The following is a 22,268-nucleotide window of genomic DNA, read 5'->3' on the forward strand; positions in this document are numbered from 1 at the left end:
CCCGGAAAGACCCCTTGGAGGGCAGCCCTGCCCTAAGCTGCTAACCATCGAGGGAGACATCTGCTCATTTAAAATTTCTGTCCCAGGTAAGGAGCACCTACGAGTCTAATCACCAGGCTCTGACATGGGTATAGATGTCTAGAAAAAGGTGAGCTTAGACTGTAAAGAAGAGCAAAGTTCCAGCAGACTCAGAAGAGACAGTAAAAATAGAGATGAAAGAGATTAGAGAAAATGAAGCCCAGAAGGCCTCAGTGGCCCTGGCCTTCATAAGGCAGTCAGCTCCAGATATCAGAAAGGAACTTCAGAGATTGGAAGGTGTATTACAAGGAGACAGTTACGAGATCTAGTGAAAGAGGCAGAGAAAGTGTGTGTGTGTGTGTGTGTGTGAGAGAGAGGGGGGGGTGAGGCAGAAGAAAGAGAAAACAGGAGGGATCGTAGACAAGAAAGAAATTTGACTAGAAACTTGACCACAGTGGTAGGAGAGAAAGAAAAGACAAGATCTAGACAGGAAATCTGGGCAACAGAAGGCTGAGCCTCAGCTAAAGAGGCTCAGCTGTGTCAGATTGAAGTTACTTATTTGAGATACACCCTTCGAGATGGGAAGCAGTGGCTAAAGAAAGCCAGAAAAAAGACTGTAACTACACCAAGGCAAGTAAGAGAATTCTTGGGTATCGCTGACTTCTACAGACTCTAGATACCTGGGTTGGAGACCTTAGCTGCCCGTTGTACCCCCTAAGCAAGGAAGGGGAAGTGTTTGTGTGGACCCCAGATCACCTAAAAGCCTTTAGAGAAATGAAAAAGGTCCTACTGATGGCCAGCCTTTGTCTGACCTAACCAAGACTTTCACTCTTTATGTGGAAGAGAGATCAGGGGTCACCAGAGGAGTCCTTACTCAAACTTTGGGACTTTAAAAAAGGCCAGTGGCTTACCTATCCAAGAAGTTAGACCCTGTTGCCAGCGGGTGGTTTCTTGCCGGAAAGCTATTGCTGCCATAGCTCTGCTTGTCAAGGATGCTGATAAACTCACTCTGGGACAGCAAATAACTGTAGTGGCACCCCACACTCTTGAGAGCATTATCCAAAAGCCCCCTGATTGATGGAGGACAACCAACGCTCCTGCGACACATTATCAGAGCTTTTTTTGTTGACTGAACAAGTGACCTTCGCTCCCCCGCTGTCCTCAAGCTATGCTACTGCCCGAGACTTCACCTGCTCATCACTGCGCTGACATTCTGGCAGAAGAAACTGGTACTCGTCAAGCTGGTACATGGATGGCAGTAGCCTCGAGGTTGAAGGTAAGTAGAAGGCGGGGACAGCAGTATGGTGGTGGACAAAAAGCAAGTGATCCAGGCCAGCACCCTCCCTAAAGGGACGTCGGCCCAGAAAGCTGAACTTGTGACTTTGATACAAAGAGGGCTGTTGACATCTGCAGAGAAGGACCTAAGATGCTGTGGCTAAAGGAAATCAGATGGCAAATCTAACCGCCAAACAGGCGGCCCAAAGAGCAATGATCCTGGCAGTCAAGGAGCCTAAAGATTATTATGATGTCAGAGAGACCAGCTTTAGATATACCCCTGAGCACTATCAAGTTATGGACATTATTTGACCCACCTGGGGGCCAGAAATTAAAAGGTGTGGTTAGGTCCTTTGACTACTATGTTACAGGACTCTCTGACTTGGCAGAAGAAATAGTCAAAAGCTGCAAGGCCTGTGCTATGACAAGGTAGAATTTACAGAAATTAAGCCTGCTAGATATGGCAACAAGTACTTATTAGTGTTTATAGACACTTTTCAAGGTGGATAGAAGCTTTTCCTATCAGGACTGAGATGGCCAATGTGATAGCCAAGAAGATCCTAAAAGAAATCTTCCCGAGGTAATGGACCTGCCTTTGTTGCCCAAGTAAATCAGGGACTGGCCAAGATATTAGAGATTGATTAGAAGTCACATTGTGCATACAAGCTCCGAAGCTCGGGACAGGTAGAAAAGATGAATAGAATTCTAAAAGAAACTGGTGAAGACTTTGTGCTCCTTCCACATGCCCATCACTGTCTTAAATGATGTGTCTAAACCTACATGCTGTTGTAATAATAATCTGTAAGCTAAGTTAAAAGGCTTGCAGGTGGTGCAGAAAGAAGGCTGGTCACAATTGGCTACAGCGAACGAGCCAGGTACCCCAAAAGACATCTCACCAGTTCCAGCCAGAGATCTGATCCACGTACACCTCGTACAATCATGCCCAGACCCTCAAACCTCACTAGAAGGGTCCCTGGCTAGTTCTGTTTACTATCCCTTCTTATTCTGTTGATTTCTATTCTCCATATAGAGATATAGACTTCTAAAATTCTAAGATTAGAATTACTTAGTAGAAGAAGAGGGGAATGAAAGGAAATAAAACTTGAGACCTGTGATTCATGTAATGTGTGTCAAATAGCCCAGAGTCATTTGTGAGCTTTGAAACCTGGGGCTGAGAACATAGCAGAACAGGCTAGGACATGCCCAGGCAGGCCCGTCGTTAAGACATTCCTGAGGCTGCTTGGCCTAAAGATAAAGAGAGATAAAGAGAATGACATGCCTGACATGCTGGACATGCCCGACTGACCCGGCACCTCCCTATCTCCCACCCTTCTGACCTAAGTTAAATGTTAACAGGCTGCTAATGTTTAAATGGACCAATCATGTGAAACCACACCAATTCCTCCCCCAGCCCCACCCCTTTTCTATAAAAAAACCCTAGCTTCCAAGCCTCGTGGTCAACACCTCTGTCTCCTGCGGGAGATATGTGTCAGCCCGGAGCTCAGTCATTAAACTACCTCATGCTTTTACATCAAAAGAAAGAAAGAAAGAAAGAAAGAAAGAAAGAAAGAAAGAAAGAAAGAAAGAAAGAAAGAAAGAAAGAAAGAAAGAAAGAAAGAAAGAAAGAAAGAAAGGAAGGAAGGAAGGAAGGAAGGAAGGAAGGAAGGAAGGAAGGAAGATGACTACTTAAGGTAAGGACTCAAAAGCTTTATAAATGGACAGGCTGAAGAAATAATGGATATGCAGGAGGAAGGTCTGAGAAAGTAGAACAAACTCTTAACTCATAATCACTTAGAAGTGACTGCTTGAGAAACAGGTTCTTTCTGCAGATATTTCTGGCCTTCAGACAATATAAAGAAATGAGACACTATTCATGGATTATAATGATACCTTGTTACCCTCTATGATGTCGGTGCATGTCTGATAATTGGTCCAGGCCCAAGGCAGTAACGACTGTCACCAGGAGAAAAGGTTTTCCATGCCTCAAAGAACAACCCAAGATCAGAAGAAATGTGAAGCTATTACCAATGCAACACGAGGTGGGGTTAGGACATGAGTACGAAAGTTTGTTTATGGTTAGTCTTATTGCAGAAGGAGACAAGGTGGTTAATTTAACATTATCTGCAGGTACATTATCAGCACATTTCTTGTATTTTGCTGAGAGATCCTGAAAATGTACCTTACATCAGGGGTCTTTGAGTCATATCAGATTAGAATAGTTTCTGATTGTGGGACTATACGGAGCTTTCTTGGCCTTCACATGCTTCAGAATAAGCCAGGGTGACTTAACAATGAATTTCTTTTCTATGAACACATTATATGCACTCTGTCCAACAACAGGTCAATTTAGAGTTTTTAGAAAAAGACACTTCACTGACAACTGCTGAGCATGTGTCATAATAAAGACATAAACCTTAACTCTTGATGCAGCTTTCCTTTGCAGTGTCCAACCTGCATAGATTAATGCCAAGCTATGCACAGGGAATCTAAGAGAGACAGGATCTTTTCCATATTTTCTGTCAATCATTATATATACAGGAGTCCAGAGATTGGCACTGTCCACTCATTGGCCCCATTTTTCCTGTGAGCCATGGTGACTAGATGGCCATCCTGCATGCACCAAGAACAGCTCAGACATCCTGTAACATGATGAAGAAGATATGTGGAATAACATGAAGAAGACTCTGTCCCAACATCATGGCACTTCTGAGAACAGTTGACAACAGAGATCCTGATCAAGAATCTAATATCAGTGTGCACATAAACACCATGCTTTTACCATGTGTTCTGCATTCTGAACATTCAAGAAGATTGATCTGCTTAAGTACCTTAGAGATGGTAGATTTGTGTAGCTTACATTTATTTTATAATGATTAATTAATTAGTTGTATGAATTATCTCCGTGAAAACTCTTGGAAGTGTCCGGTGGTTTGAATAAAAATGGCTCCACAGGTTAATATATTTGAATGCTTGATTATCAGGAAGTGGTACTACTTAAGAGGAGTTAGGAGGTGTGGCTTTGTTGGAGCAAGTGTGTCTCTGAGAAGAGATGATATTTGAGGGTTCAAAAACCCAATCCAGACCACATGCTTCTCCTCCTGCTACCTGTGAATATGGATATAGAAGTCTCAGCTATCATGTCTGCCTAAGTGCCACCATACTTCTAGTCATAAGGATAAAATACTAAAACTCTGAACCTGTAAGTTAACAACAATTTAATACTTCCCTTTGTAAGTACTGATGTGGTCATGGTGTCTCATCACAGTAACTGAACACTGATTAAGACAAAAGTTGGTAACAGAAATGTGACTGGTCTGATCACATGGAATTTGGAGTGTGGGATTTTGAATTAAGATAGCAGTTGAATATTTTAAGTGAGGTTTAATGAGCTATCCTCAGAAGAAAAGAGACGACAGTGGTACCTGGGAATATTAAGGATTGTAGGATCCTATATATATTCTAATAAGTAGCATGGACAGTGTTCCTGTGATAGTTTGGTCAAGAATGTGCCCTTGTCCTAAGAAATCTATTTGACAATAAATTGAAGACTTCTGGATGATTGGCATTGCAGATGATATTTTAAGAGAGCCTAATATTGACTGTATGACGCGGTTATTAGTGTCCTCTACTATGCATATTTATAGTGAAAGGGGAATGTGGAGCAAGGAAAAATATAAAATTTACAGTTTGAGGACAAAAGGAGTACCAGGAGGTGTAATGGAGTTAAGTGTGATGCTAAAGGAGATAAAAAGTTTTAAATAAAAGGTGTATACTTAATGAAATAAAGGGTGTGGTGATTTCTAGGCAAGACCCAACTCAGCTAAGATTTCAACTTGTAGACAAGTTTAAGCAGTGAAGGAAATAACCCAAAACAGAAAACTGTAAGAATGTATTTGAACAACATAGCCAAGTCAGGGTAGTTTAGGGTTAGAGTTAGGGTTACCATTCCAAAAGAGGTCAAAGGGAGTTTAATGAGGAAATAGTGGAAGAAAACAAGATCAAAAAACCAGCAGTGAATACTCCAAACTCTGCATCACAATGTCTGAATCAAAGAGCTCTTCAGATCTCCAACTCCTGTTAGCTTTGTTGCATGCAACACATTTCTCTCTCCTGAGATTGATCTACACCCAGACATCAACTTTCCTTGGCCAGTATCCCATGACTCTGGTATCTCCAATATTTAGGGGTTATCAAGGAAGTCCATGCTTCACCTTTACAACTTCATGCAGTGGCCTTTCTGGGACTCGATGTAGGGACGTCACTGACTTATACCTTGCCTCAACAACTTTCATAACCACAAAGCGAGTTTCCACAAACATTTTCTTTATCCCCGACTCTAAAGCCAGAACATGGCTGAAGATGCCACATTTTCTGCTTTCTCTTCATAGCAATAGAACACTGACTAAGAAAGCAAAACTAGTGTCTGCAGCTATGTGAAGTTAGTTACATCATTAAACAAGGAAAAATGGCCAATTTCACACCTACTTGAGAATCTGAGAGGTTCACAGGGTTGACACCTTACTCCATTGATATGTAGTTCCTCCTCTGGTGTCAGAGCCATGAGAATGTTTGATATCTGCAGCCACATTATCTTCTGTATTTTACAAGTCTATTTACTCCGACTTTGATCATTCACTATCCTTGTCAATTGTTCATGAACTTTCCTCTTCTGTATTACTCTCTGGAGCGTCTCTTTAAATAGAACAACCCTGTAACTTAACTATAACAACATAGTAGTAAATTCTGATGTAAAACCTTTCTTTCTGAGATTCCACTTGACATGAAAAATCAACACAACAATGATAACCTGTATATTTCCTGGTGGATCCAAGAGTCAGGACAGCTCACCTTTTTCAGGAAAGAGGCTTAGCCTTATCTCTCCCATTATGAAGACATGCATGTGAATGTAGAGATTTGCCTTTAGCTCCAATAAACAGAACCACCCTGTCTATTGCCACCCACAATAGATGGACAGCCCCAAAATATGAGTTAGGAATTAGTTCAAGGGATGGCGGGCACTCTGTCTGTACCCAGGTTGCTTTGATGCATGTTCTTTAACTGTTAAAAATGTATGTAAAAGATTTACTGACATGATCAAGGGTCTTATATAATTGCAAGAAAAAACGGTGTTCTTATTAAGTGTTTATTATTAATGTACTAAGGGCATATGCAAATTTTACCTGGCAGTGGATAGTTAGGGAAGATACCAGGTTTATTTACCATTACCACTGTCCCTGAGTGGGATGAACACAGATGAGGCAGACATTAACAGTGTTGCAGAGTCATGGCTGCTTCTAATAACACCTGCCTTGGCCCCATTTTCCCCTCTGAGTCTTGTGGTGCTGAGGACAGAGTTATCCCAGGGCTGCCTCTCTCTAGCCCACTTTTTCCAGAGGAGCTTCTCTCTTCATACAGGCCAGGCATTTTTCTCTCTGGATTCAAACAGGCAACAGTGACCTTTTCTTTTATCTTTGTCCCCTCCACTTCCTCCTACCCCTGCCTTTTTAACTAAAGATGCCTCCTCCCTTGTGAGGCCACAGTGACTGGGGAGGATCCTTGCCTGTCTGCCCCTCCCTACTCTGCTTTTTAGCCCCTTGGCTTCCCAGACTCTTCATGCAGTTGGTTGTAAATTCTTCCAGGAGCTGTTTTTCTGTCTACTTTTCAGGATTTAAAAGAAAAAAAATTCAAAAACTTACAAAAAAAAGTTTAAGAAGCAAATTGCAGAGGGAGGAAGCAGTGACATTTTTTGGTAATTATGCTTTTTTTTAATTTTTAGAATTTATTTGTTTTTACTGAGGGTCAGCCATTGATACTTCATCAAATAACCATTTCTTTACTGAGTTCAGGTAACCAAGGAAGAGCCACACCCTTGAAACAAACAACAAAATCGCCTTTAACCTAACTTTTTATATGATGTCTCAGATGTCTCAGTTCCCTGTAACTTTGCACACAAGCGTCTGTTCAGTTGGTTTGTAACTGTTTTTTGTACTTGGAGAGAGTGTGACTATTGAACTTGAAACCTTTTACTCCAGGAGTCTTGGTAGTTTCTGGTGGGCTTAAGCGGGTGAGAGGGTGAAGGGAAGGTAGGGGTAGGGCCAGCTTCCCTTTAGACCCTAAAGTTCCTCCACCACCACCACCACCACCACCACCACCACCTCCATTGCTCTTCTAGGTGCCAGACCTCCAACGTTTTACAGTGGTCTTTTTAATTACTCTCACTTCCCCTTTACCCGAATGTTCTAACAGGACTTTAGCAAACTGCACTTAGTACAAGATGTTTTACCCTGTTTTGTTTTGTTTTGTTTTGTTTTGTTTTGTTTTGTTTTGTTTTGTTTTGTTTTGTTTTGTTTTGTTTTGTTTTGTTTCAATAAATGACTTGGCACCTCTTATCAAAAAAAAAAAAAAGCAGTGTTGCAGAATCATCATTTACGTATTCACTGTTTGCAGAGAGTCTACTATGAGACCTAGCTAGAGCACTGGGGGGCACAAGAGCCTGGTGCCTGAGAAAGACAGTTCTCCTTCCTGTGGGACTACTGAAGTACTCAGGACTCCCTGCCTCCAAAGACGACACCATGTTTTCTGTTCCTCCAGACAGGCTTTGTCGTTCTGCCTATGAGGACTGCTACAGCCTCTGGGAGGGGATGTCATGGCATTCACCTTCACAGCACTGCTCTGTTTGGGTGAGATGTGAAGAACGGGGATCCTGTGGTTTAGAAATGATCCTAACCCACAGCTGAGAACTCACTAATCAGGAAACACCAGGGTCTTGGGAGGTTCATCTAAGGGAAATATGAGCTCTATCTTCAGGAACAAATTTTTCATGGGTAACTCTTTTCCAGGTCTAACTATACCTCAGGAATGTAGTACTAGCAGGTGAGTGTCTGCAGATATCTTGTCCCATTCTCTTCATTATACCCTGGATCCATGCCTGTGAAATGAGGATGGAAAACAATGCCTATATGGTGATACTTGGGATGGCTAGAGGGTCATGGGATTGAGACCTGCATTATCAGAAAGGTCCTAGCTGCTTATTTTCTTGAAGGGATCCTCCCTAAGCCTATCACCAGAACATAGCCAGACACCATAGACACCTAGCAGAGTAAAACAATGATCTTGAGTGAGGGGACCACAGAAGCCAAAGAGCACTGAATCTATAAACAGAGAGGCCTATATCAAAGGTGCAAACAGAGTCCACTGTAGCTTTGAACAAGGCTGGATTCTCCATCTGAAAAATTGTGCAGCATCATGCAGTGTGATATTACTGTTACAATCAGATTTCTGCTATAGGACCAGAGCACAGTAACCCCCTATAGAACTACTGGTGACAAGTGAAAGGAAACACAGTGTCCTCAGAGTCACATTTGACTGTTAAGAAGTTGGATTGCTCTCAGGTTTGCCTTTAACCTCAATACCCTTGAGTATAAGGATATCTGAGTACACGGACCTGATTCCTCCTTCTCTCCTAGAAGCCTATAATGAGTTCAGACTGTTGGCCTAGCCCAGGGAGGAATATTATTGTCCAGTGTGTCTCAAGCAATAATTTAACAGGTTTATTCCAATTAAGGCAGGACCACAAAAGCTCTCATGGACCATGGACTCACAGTATAACCACTCTTCTGGGAAGTTTGAAATCCTGTTCGCTCTGAGCTCTTTGACTCCCAACCAGAGGCGGACAGTCAGATGCTGCAGCAATTATAGGAGCAAACCATGGGTATGGTCAAAACCTAGTAAGCCACTGGAGCTGCTGCTCTCAGGAGAGGCATCTTAGCCATTCTCTACAATAATGTTAAATGGGATACAAGTGCACCTAGAAGACTAGGTGTGTGGCATGGTCAAGAAGCCAAATATCTTTAGCTCATTGATGCAGAGCACAGGAGACAATGGGACACAAGATACAGAATCCTAGGCAGACAGTGACAGTAAAATAGCAGGGCATTCGATACAGAAACGTAGACTCAGAAATGAGCATGTTGCACTCTGTTACTTTGGATCACCTTAAGTGACATCTCGTTTTTAGTTAGACCCACCCCCTTGTCCTACTTATTGCAGGAGTACTCCACAAGTCAGGCTCTGGGATCACCTCAGGATTCCCCATGACTTACTGTTGTTAGTGGATCATAGATTCAGAACTGTATGTTTTGCATAAAGAGGAAAGCCCTCAAACCTGGGACACCCAGACCCCAGAGGAGCCTGAGAACAAGGGTGAGTTTTCCAACTCTTCTGTGACATATTACAATGCCAGCTGATGTCATGGCTAATGTCATAGCTCAGCTTTCTGTTCAGACCACAATGTTATCCTGGAAATAGAGGGGACAGTCGGGGTCTTAGGCCAATGCTCTGTGCTCGATGAGTATTTCCCTCCAAAAAGCCTAGCCATGGAAAGTATTGTGGGTTTGTGACCTCATGTAAATGACCATTTCTTTCTCTCCTAGGAATGTACTACAATAACCTCAGCCTGTCAGCCCTTCTCAGCCCTGTGGTGATTTTTAGGAGGTATTATTACACTCCAGTGTCTCTCAATTGAGGGATATGAAAAGTTTATTCTCACCAAGGAAGATAAAAAGTTTCTCACCACCCTGGACTCATGGTCCATACACTTTATTGGGCAGTACCAAGCCTTGTTATCTATATCCATAGATATATGACCCCAGACCACAAAGGAACATGCAGATGTTATGGTTACTACAAGAATTGCCCACATTTGTTGTCACTACCCAGTGACCCTCTGGAAGTATACATCTCAGTTGAGTCAGATGCAACACTGAGAAATCCATTTTAGAGGGTCTAAGCTCTTTGCCATAGCTTTGGCCTTTGGGAGGAGTTCCCTGTAAAGAGTGACTATTGGAAAGCATAATTTCTTAGCAAGAACCACACAGCTTATTAAAGGCCTTACATATGTAAAGGAAGATGGGAGGGGAATACATGTTTGTAAAATCTAGTTTCACAATCCCTAAGCCATCATCTTCCCTCAAGCTATCCTTAAACTCTGTCCCATCAAGACACATACTGAGACTTGGAAGCATATTGACCCTGCAATGTTTCTCTGGCATCAACTATGGCATGTGTGATCTGTACAAAGTGGGTGAGCTAGTGTCAGCCAACATTATAACTAACAAAGATGGCTTCTTTTTGGCAAATTTCATGCTTGGCATTTTTAACTACTTCTCTGGGGTCCAATTCAGAGATTATGGTACATACAGCCTCTCTTCTGAGTGGTTATATTATATTGAAATTCTGAATACCCTGGTCATGGATAAGAGTCTGAATAGATTCAATTATGTACTTAGATTCCACATAGGTCCTGACAGAGGATAGAGGAGCTGATGGTTGGGAAGGGGAATGGGTGTCATAGACAGGAATTGATGCAAAGAAAGAGCTAATTCACAGAAGGGGTATAAGTTGGAGGAAAAAAACATATCCCAGGTTGTGAGAGTCAGGTTTTGCAATGTCACAGCACAGAATAATGAAGATAGAGACTCACTTATTCTCTTCTATTTAGGACAGCTCTCTGTTACATCATCCTTCTTAGTACAGCCACATTGTTGACACAGGAGATAGTCCTACTGTATTAACCAAGAAGCATTCTAGACCCTCCTATAATAACCAGGGATGCCGCAGACCCTCTGGGTCCCTGTGTCTGCATGGAACGGGTCTCTAGTCGCAGGTGGGCAAAGCGTGGATGAGATGACAGACAGATGCACACAGGAGAGGTTGTGTAGAATCTGAATGTATTTGTCAGGTCGAGCATCAAACTTTTTATAGTACAGAGAATACAAGGGGTTGGAAGTCACATAGAAGTTACCAGGTACAAAACAAAGGAATAACTTCAACAGGAATTACAGGAACCAGGTAAAGGTTTACAATAAAGATAAAGCAGTCCTGTCTAGGATCAGCTTAATGACAGGCAAAAATTTCACACTTTAGTGTTAATACCTTTGAACCTTGTGAAGGCTAAATTCTTAACTTATCTGGAGAATCTCCATTTGTCAGGAGAGTATACCAACTTGCTTTTGGTATGCAATGTAGCCTGTGCTAAAGATTTCTATCTCAGTGAGATTCCTTGGCTCTTTCTGCAGACTAGTTGAGCCACTGGCTCTGTCTATTGTAATGCTTAATTGGTTACTGAATAGGTTAACTTCCTTGCTGCCTTCTCACAGGATTCTAAGCTCTGCGGCTTCTGGGATCTTGGAACACTGGGGAAACTAACTATAACAGAATTAATCTTAAGAGGCATTTATAATAAAATATTAAAAGAGAGCTCGTAGATCCATACACCAGACTAACTCGGGAATAGAGTATGAGAATGAGAACGCCAAAACTCCAGGAGAAGAGCTTCCTTGAAACTCTTTGCCTCGTGAGTGGCTTTTAGGCTTCACAGCCTGTCAAGCTGACTCGACCAGAGTGCTGTGGCACAGGGACACATGACCATTCACATTTATATAAGATCCAAAACCATAACTCAATTTTACCTGACAGAATAAACACACTGCTCCTAGGCCATCTTCCCAATAGACATATTAAGGAATCAATCAGTAGTGACCCAGAAAGAATCTGTACTAGCCACTTGTCCATCCACTATTTTTCTTGTCAACTATGATAGATTACCTTTATCCAAAGATGGAGAAACTGATATCCCTGTGTTCCGTGGCTTAAAGCCCTAGGCTAGGCTTCCTTTGAAGCCTTGTTCTTGGACCCCATGAACAGCTCCCAGTTGGTGAAAGTAAAATACTATTGTATATGTTGCTCTCTATACCACCTGCCCCCCAGTAAGATGCTGAACAGAAAGGAGAATTCCATCAAGTCTAGAAAAAGGCCTATGCACAGTTAACATAGTTGCTACTGGGGAATTGCAGAAGGTGATGACCATGCTAAAGGTTGGCATTTTATAAGAGAAGAGTTTAAAACAGCAGGCTGATAGTGATAGAAAGTAACAGTAACCACAGAGACTAAGGTCTTCAGAAATGAGCAATAATAAGATTTCACCTGAGAACATGTTAAGAAGTTCTTAAGTTATCCTTCTCTCTCATACAACTTTAAAAATCCTTCTGTCATTGCAACCAGGAATAGTGGTGTCCTTATAAAAAAAAATATGATCTTGCACAGTAAGTCATGGATCTGGAAGGATACTGTATTCCTATCCTGTGGTAGACACAAAATCCTTAACTAAATAAGTGCAAGTAACACATTCTGGCATATGAGATGAACGGAAAAAAAAAAAATCAACAGTAGTATTCTCCATATTCTCCAGAAGTCAAGGTTGGTTTAAAAGTATAAAACATAAACTCACCTCTCTCTTTCTATCTCTCCCTCCCTCTTTTTCTTTCCCTCTCTCTCCCTCCCTTTCTCTCTCTCCATTCCTCTTTCCCTCCTCCCTCTGTGTATGTGTGTGTGTGTTTCATTCACAGAAATAAAGAGAAAAATGTTTCCCCAAGTAAAGGAAGAAACAATATTTAAATGTAGGTGAATAATCAATATCAAAACCCACTTACTCACTTGGAGAAAAACAAAAATTCACTCAATGTCCAAACCAAAAATCTCTGGATACAGTGAGTGTACTCCATAAGTCAAGGTATGTTTAAGAATGTAAAACATAAAACTCATCTCTGTATATGTTTTTCATCTACAGAAATGAAGTGTTCCCTCAAATAAATAAAGAAGAAAAATATGATTAAAAGTCAATAATCAAGATCTGAACCAGTTATCCACTTGGAGGACAGAATTTCATTTGGTGCTCAAAACTGTGGGAAGCTACATACGCCATTACAAGATGGCGCTGGCTACCGCTGGCCACTGCCCGTAAGTTCGGGTAAACAACCAATGTGTGCATGTGAATAAGGGCTTTGTGTCAAGTCACAGCCCATCCCAGGGAATGTAAATGAGGTACTGAAAGCACAACCAATCAGGTATAGGCACGCCACTCCTAGGCCTATATAAGCAGCGCCAGTTCTGGGGCTCAGGTCTTTTGCCTTCGCTATCAAGCTCTCCCAATAAACATGTGCAGAAGAATCCTGTTGTGGCATCTTCCTTGCTGGTGAGTCGGGCGTCCACACAAACCAACAAAACCCTTAATACAGGGTACCTATACAAGAGTCACACAAATGTAGGGTTGGCACTCAAAATTTAGACATGTTATCCTACTCAAGACTGACTAATTCAGGTCAGAAACTCCCCTACTTCTCACCATAACCTTTCCTGAGTAACAACAGGTGCCATTTTCAGCTAACAAAATTCTAATGAACACATTTCACTTCATGACATACTCTGCAGTGTCCATCTCACCATATGCACAGTTATTGGAGAGAAAATGTCTATCTCACCTCTGAGCCCAGGACTGTGATTTTGGTGTGTGAAGGATGACATGAATAAATGAGGTTATGTGGCAAGTTTGGAGAATAAGCATGACCCAAGGTCCTGGAGAGTTCCATTTCACCATCAAATATGATGCCTCTACTATCTCTGTATATCTAATACATCTTCATTAGAGAGGACTGAGGATGAGCTATGTGTGGCTTTCAGTCATCTGAAATGAATTCATCACATGGAGCTCATAAACCAGAAGGGGACAGCATGTATTCATATTAAAAATATTTCCTGTTGCTTCTAGTCACCATCTGCATCTGAAGCTTGGGCTATTCCACAGCCCTCTGTGCACAGGACCCATCAAGAGAAAGCTGGTCTCCCAGGAGTGCTCTCACTCCTGGGCTCAGAGGTGAGAAAGCCACTTTCTCTCCAATAACTGCCCAGGGCTAGACAAGCAAGGAGCATACAGGACACAGAAATAGTGGAGTGGCTGGGACAGGATCCTTCTGGTCGCCATCTCCACCCAGAGCTTGAGCTGTTCCAGAGACCTCTGTATACAAGTTTGACCAGGAAATAGCTGGTCTCCCAAAAGTGCTTACAGGCTTACAGGCATACAGGCCGACAGGAGGGACAAGATCTAGCCAGAGACAGCAAGACCAACTAACACCAGAGATAAACAGATGAACAAAGGCAAGTACAAGAACGATACCAACAGAAAATAAGGCTATTTGGCATCATCAGAACCCAGTTCTGCCACCACAACAAGTCCTGGATAACCCAACACTCTAGAAAAGAAAAATCTGGATTTAAAATCACATCACATGATGTTGATAGAAGAGTTTAAGAAGGACATAAATAACTCCCTTAAAGAAATGTGGGGTTTGGATGTGGAGTCGGCAGACTCTCCACTCAATCTTAGGACCTCTGGTGAGTGGAACACAACTTCTGCCAAAGGCAGGTCTGAACGCCAGATATCTGGGCACCTTCCCTGCAAGAGGAGAGCTTGCCTGCAGAGAGTTCTCTGACCATTAAAACTCAGGAGAGAGCTAGTCTCCCAGGTCTGCTGACAGAGGCTAAGAGAATCAGGAGAGGAACAAGCTCTAACCAGAGACAACTATAACAACTAACTCCAGAGAATACCAGATGGCGAAAGGCAAACATAAGAATCTTACTAACAGAAACCAAGACCATTCACCATCATGAGAACACAGCACTCCCACCTCACCCAGTCCTGGGCACCACAACACACCCAAAAGGCTAGACCCGAATTTAAAAGCATATCTCATGATGATAGTAGAGGACATCAAGAAGGACTTTTATAACTTACTTAAAGAAATACAGGAGAACACTGCTAAAGAGTTACAAGCCCTTAAAGAAAAACAGGAAAACATATCCAAACAGGTGATGGAAATGAACAAAACCACACTAAACCTAAAAAGGGAAGTAGACACAATAAAGAAAACCCAAAGTGAGGCAACGCTGGAGATAGAAACCCTAGGAAAGAAATCTAGAACCATAGAAGTGAGCATCAGCAACAGAATACAAGAGATGGTAGACAGAATCTCATGTGCAGAAGATTCCATAGAGAACATCTGCACAACAATCAAAGAAAATGGAAAATGCAAAAAGATCCTAACTCAAAACATCCAGGAAATACAGGACACAATGAGAAGACCAAACCAACGGATAATAGGAATAGATAAGAATGAAGATTTTCAACTTAAAGGGCCAGCAAATATCTTCAACAAAATTATAGAAGAAAACTTCCCAAACCTAAAGAAAGAGATGCCCATGAACATACAAGAAGCCTACAGAACTCCAAATAGACTGAACTAGAAAAGAAATTCCTCCTGACACATAATAATCAGAACAACAAATGCACTAAAAAAGATAGAATATTAAAAGCAGTAAGGGAAAAAGGTCAAGTAACATATAAAGGCAAGCCTATCAGAATTACTCCAGACTTTTCAAGAGACTATGAAAGCCAGAAGAGCCTGGACAGATGTTATACAGACACTAAGAGAACACAAATGCTACCCCAGGCTACTATACCCAGCCAAACTCAATTACCATAGATGGAGAAACAAAAGTATTCTATGACAAAAACATATTCACACATTATCTTTCCACGAATCCAGCCCTTCAAAGGATAATAAACGAAAAAAACCAATACAGTGATGGAAATCACACCCTAGAAAAAGCAAGAAAGTAATCCTTCAACAAACCTAAAAGAAGACAGCTACAAGAACAGAATGCCAACTCTAACAACAAAAATAATAGGAAGCAACAATTACTTTTCCTTAATATCTCTTAATATCAATGGATTCAATTCCCCAATAAAAAGACATAGACTAACAGACTGGCTACACAAACAAGACCCAACATTCTGCTGCTTACAGGAAACCCATCTCAGGGAAAAAGACAGACACTACCTCAGAAAGAAAGGCTGGAAAACAATTTTCCAAGTAAATGGTCTGAAGAAACAAGCTGGAGTAGCCATTCTAATATTGAATAAAATCAACTTCCAACACAAAGTTATCAAAAAAGACAAGGAGGGACACTTCATACTCATCAAAGGTAAAATCTTCCAAGAGGAACTCTCAATTCAGAATATCTATGCTCCAAATGCAAGGGCAGCCGCATTCATTAAAGAAACTTTAGTAAAGCACAAATCACATACTGTACCTCACACAATAATAGTGGGAGACTTCAACACACCACTTTAATCAATGGACAGATTGTGGAAACAGAAATTAATGGGGACACAGTAAAAGTAACAGAACTTATGAAACAAATGGATTTAACAGATATCTACAGAACATTTTATCCTAAAACAAAAGGATACACCTTCTTCTCAGCACCTCATGGAACCTTCTCCAAAATTGACCATATAATTGGTCACAAAACAGGCCTCAACAGATACAAAAATATTGAAATTGTCCCATGCATCCTATCAGACCACCATGGACTTAGGCTAATCTTCAATAAAAACATAAATAATAGAAAGCCAACATTCACGAGGAAACTGAACAACACTCTTCTCAATGATACCTTGGTCAAGGAAGGAATAAAGAAAGAAATTAAAGACTTTTAGAGTTTAATGAAAATGAAGCCACAACATACCCAAACATATGGGACACAATGAAAGCATTTCTAAGTGGGAAACTCATAGCTCTGAGTACCTCCAAAAATAAACTAAAGAGAGCACACACTAGCAGCTTGACAACACACCTAAAGGTTCTAGAACAAAAGGAAGCGCATTCACCCAAGAGGAGTAGACCCCAAGAAATAATCAAACTCAGGGGTGAAATCAAGTGAAACAAGAAGAACTATTCAAAGAATCAACCAAACCAGGAGCTGGGTCTTTGAGAAAATCAACAAGATAGATAAACCCTTAGCTAGACTCACTAGAGGGCACAGGGACAGCATCCTAATTAACAAAATCAGAAATGAAAAGGGAGACATAATAACAGATCCTGAAGAAATCCAAAACACCATCAGATACTTCTACAAAAGGCTATACTCAACAAATCTGGAAAACATAGATGAAATGGACAAATTTCTAGACAGATACCACGTACCAAAGTTAAATCAGGATCGGGATAATGATCTAAACAGTTGTATATCCCCTAAAGAAATAGAAGCAGTCATTCATAGTCTCCCAACCAAAAAAAGCCCAGGACCAGATGGGCTTAGTGCAGAGTTCTATCAGACCTTCAAAGAAGATCTAATTCCAGTTCTTCACAAACTATTCCACAAAATAGAAGCAGAAGGTACTCTACACAATTCATTCTATGAAGCCACAATTACTCTGATACCTAAACAACAGAAAGACCCAAAAAAGATAGAGAACTTCGGACCAATTTCCCTTATGAATATCGATGCAAAAATACTCAATAAAATTCTCACTAAGCGAATCCAAGAACACATCAAAACAATCATCCAGCTGGGCGTGGTGGTGCACGCCTTTAATCCCAGCACTCGGGAGGCAGAGGCAGGCGGATTTCTGAGTTCGAGGCCAGCCTGGTCTACAGAATGAGTTCCAGGACAGCCAGGGCTATACAGAGAAACCCTGTCTCGAAAAACAAAAAACAAAACAAAACAAAAAAAAAAAAAACAATCATCCAACCTGACCAAGTAGGTTTTATTCCAGAGATGCAGGGATGGTTTAATATATGGAAATCCATCAACGTAATCCATTATATAAACAAACTCAAAGACAAAAACCACATGATCATCTCGTTAGACGTGGAGAGAGCATTTGACAAAATCCAACACCCATTCATGATAAAAGTCTTGGAAAGATCAGGAATTCAAGGCCCATACCTAAACATGATAAAAGCAATCTACAGCAAACCAGTAGCCAACATCAAAGTAAATGGTGAGAAGCTGGAAGCAATCCCACTAAAATCAGGGACTAGACAAGCCTGTCCACTTTCTCCCTACCTATTCAACATTGTACTTGAAGTCCTAGCCAAAGCAATTTGACAACAAAAGGAGATCAAGGGGATACAAATTGGAAAGGAAGAAGTCAAAATATCACTTTTTACAGATGATATGATAGTATATATGAGTGACCCTAAAAATTCCACCAGAGAACTCCTAAACCTGATAAACAGCTTCAGTGAAGTAGCCGGATATAAAATTAACTCAAACAAGTCAATGGCCTTTCTGTACACAAAGGATAAACAGGCTGAGAAAGAAATTAGGGAAACAACACCCTTCACAATAGTCACAAATAATATAAAATACTTTGGCGTGACTCTAACTAAGGAAGTGAAAGATCTGTATGATAAGCACTTCAAGTCTCTGAAGAAAGAAATTGAAGAAGATCTCAGAAGATGGAAAGATCTCCCATGCTCATGGATTGGCAGGATCAATAAAGTAAAAATGGCTATCTTGCCAAAAGCAGTCTACAGATTCAATGCAATCCCCATCAAAATTCCAAATCAATAAAGGGCAATCTACAAATTCATAATAAAAAACTTAGGATAGAAAAAATTCTTCTCAATGATAAAAGAACCTGGTGGGGGGGATCACCATGCCTGACCTAAAGCTGTACTACAAAGCAATTGTGATAAAAACTACATGGTACTGGGATAGCAACAGACAAGTAGAACAATGGAATAGAATTGAAGACCCAGATATGAACCCACACACCTACGGTCACTTGATCTTCGACAAGGGAGCTAAAACCATCCAGTGGAAGAAAGACAGCATTTTCAACAAATGGTGCTGGCACAACTGGGGGTTATCATGTAGAAAAATGCGAATTGATCCATTCCTATCTCCTTGTACTAAGGTCAAACCTATGTGGATCAAAGTAATCCACATAAAACCAGAGACACTGAAACTCATAGAGGACAAAGTGGGGAAAAGCCTCAAAGATATGGGCATAGGGGGAAAATTCCTGAATAGAACAGCAATGGCTTGTGCTGTAGATCAAGAATAGACAAATGGGACCTCATAAAATTGCAAAGCTTCTGTAAGGCAAAAGACACTGTCAATAAGACAAAAAGGCCACCAACAGATTGAGAAAGGATCTTTACCTATCCTAAATCAGATAGGGGACTAATATCCAATATATACAAAGAGCTCAAGAAGCTGAACCCCAGAAAATCAAATAACCCCATTAAAAAATGGGGCTCAGAACTAAACAAAGAATTCTCACCTGAGGAATACCAAATGGCTGAGAAGCACCTGAAAAAATGTTCAGCATCCTTAATCATCAGGGAAATGCAAATCAAAGCAACCCTGAGATTCCACCTCACACCAGTCAGAATGGCTAAGATCAAAAACTCAGGTGACAGCAGATGCTGGCGAGGATGTGGAGAAAGAGGAACACTCCTCCATTGTTGGTAGGATTGCAAGCTTGTACAACCACTCTGGAAATCAGTCTGGAGCTTCCTCAGAAAATTTGACATAGTACTACCGGAGGATTCCGCAATACCTCTCCTGGGCATATATTCAGATGTTCCAACTGGTAAGAAGGACACATGTTCCACTATGTTCATAGCAGCCTTATTTATAATAGCCAGAAGCTGAAACGAACCCAGATGTCCCTCAACAGAGGAATGGATACAGAAAATGTGACATTTACACAATGGAGTACTACTCAGCTATTAAAAAGAATGAATTTATGAAGTTCCTAGGCAAATGGATGGACCTGGAGGCCATCATCCTGAATGAGGTAACCCAATAACAAAAAGAACTCACATGATATGTACTCACTGATAAGTGGATATTAGCCCAGAAACTTAGAATACCCAAGATATAAGATACAATTTGTGAAACACATGAAACTCAAGAAGAACGAAGACCAAAGTGTGAACACTTTGCCCCTTCTTAGAACTGGGAACAAAATACCCATGGAAGGAGTTACAGAGACAAAGTTTGGAGCTGTGACAAAAGGATGGACCATCTAGAGACTGCCATATCCAAGGATCCATCCCATAATCAGCCTCCAAACACTGACACCATTGCATACACTAGCAAGATTTTGCTGAAAAGCCCCTGATATAGCTGTCTCTTGTGAGACTATGCCGGGGCCTAGCAAACACAGAAGTGGATACTCACAGTCAGCTATTGGATGGATCACAGGGACCCCAATGGAGGAGCTAGAGAAACTACCCAAGGAACTAAAGGGATCTGCAATCCTATAGGTGGAACAACAATATAAACTAACCAGTACCCCCGGAGCTCGTGTCTGTAGCTGCATTATGTATCAGAAGATGGCCTAGTCGGCCATCATTGGAAAGAGAGGCCCATCGGTCTTGCAAAATTATATGCCTCAGTACAGAGGAAAGCCAGGGCCAAGAAGTAGGAGGGGGGAATGTGGGGGAGGGTATGGGGGGACTTTTGGGATAGCATTGGAAATGTAAATGAAGAAACTACCTAATTCAAAAAAAGATATCACTACTCATCAAATATGAGATACTAATGAAGAATGACTACAAAAAAAATTGTAAACCCAAAGTTGGCAGGCATTTTGTTGTTTGTAAGATAACTGGCTATGGAATTCTGAATCGATTTACACATGGTAAGTTTTGTTCTGTGTACTTTACTGTAATAACCAGAAAAAGAGAAGGAGGAAGAGAAAGAAAGAAGAGGAAGAGGAGGAGGAAGATCAGGAGGAGGCTGAAGAAAGTATCAATACTTTCCAAAGCTATAGACATGAAGGAAAACATTGAACTTGAACAGACACTTGATTGAAATCAGGACATGGTTTCAGGCTTCTCTGGGGCTGCACTGACCAGCTGTGAGCCCATCTCACTTGCTGGGCTCTTGGCCTATATCACACTGAGCTGTCTGACATCCATCCTGAGGTGGGCATTTCTTGGAGAGAATTGCCTGCAGACCCAAGTGATCAGGCCTATTGACAGTGAGGAGCTCACACTAAATGGACACACTGCACAATAGTGCATGTGGCAGCCTCATCCAAGTGAGCTCAAATGTTTCCCAAATGCCCTGAAGGAAAGGGTCCAAGGCTTAGAAGTGAGCTGCCATGTTTTCCCATGCACAACAGATGACGCTAGCTCCTGTGCAGGAAGCAGCAGGCTCTGTGCTAAGATTTTGGCTTCCACTGAGATGGTCACTTAGAACACTGGTTCTCAGGGATGGGGCAGCTTCCATCCTTTATCACAAAAACAAGAATCTGTTTTGAGAAGACAACTCACCATCCACAGCATGCTTGATCTCGGTAGGTATGTGAACTCTTTTGCACGGTTATAGCTTCTCTCTTTTCAGATGCCTAGCAGAACACTCTTTGTCTCAACTATACATACAGACGTGCATCTGCTATACATACCAATAACTATACATATATGCATGCATCTGCTACACATACCAATAACTTTTTTATCTCTTTCATTTCCTGTCTCTAAAGACATCCTAACATGTAGGCTCTGAACCCATTCAGAAGTGGACAATTAAGACTCTTATCTTGAAAGTCTGATCTTTCCAGATGTTATGAAACACTAGATCCCAACCTAGTACCTCCCTCCTTAACACCCACTGTTCAGTGACACAGCAGCCAGTGAAGGTGGGTTTCCCCCTGGCATGCGCATTCCAACTTTTCTTGCTTTTCTAGAATGTGAAGCATTTTATCACACGCTAAGCAGACTCCCAACCTGGGGATGGATCCACAGACTGCCACCGCCATCATAAATTGTTTAGCACCATCCTGGACTATTCCTTAGTGAGCAATGAAATAATAGAAGCTGACAACATTGGTTTACAGAGGATTTATAGGGAATCCAAGTTCAAGGCCAGTAAGCAAAGGCTGGCCAGGCCCCAGGGAACTTGCCCACAAGTGCACAGGTCCCCAGGGAATACCTCTACCAGGAAAGCAGTGCGGCCAGACCAGATGGCCCTCAGAACGCACCTTTTCCTCCCAGAGTTTGATGGACATATAAACATTGTCCCCCTCTGGAGAAAAAAAATAGTAACTTAGGCCCCATCAAGCCAGTTGCCCAACCACAAAGGTTGGATGAGATTTTTCAAGTATTTCACAAAACATCTGAATTTCCAGATAATTAACAGGTCAATAATCAAATCTCTGAACATAATTTCAGTTGCTTAGTAGTGAGTTAAGAAAGAAAGGCTTTCAGGGCCAAAAAAAAAAAAAAATGGGAATGGGTCGGTAGGGAAATGGGGGAGAGGGGGGAGGGTATGGG

The 22,268-nt window shown here is 41.5% G+C and overlaps 1 pseudogene; it reads left to right on the top strand.

The window, feature by feature from the left end:
* The first annotated feature begins 1,186 nt into the window (after positions 1-1,186).
* On the top strand, positions 1,187-10,072 carry LOC147003753 (paired immunoglobulin-like receptor B; annotated as a pseudogene).
* The last annotated feature ends 12,196 nt before the right edge of the window (positions 10,073-22,268 follow it).

Source organism: Mus caroli, unplaced genomic scaffold, assembly GCF_978045245.1.
Source record: "Mus caroli unplaced genomic scaffold, Mus_caroli_1 scaffold_8, whole genome shotgun sequence".
NCBI classification, from domain to species: Eukaryota; Metazoa; Chordata; class Mammalia; order Rodentia; family Muridae; genus Mus; species Mus caroli.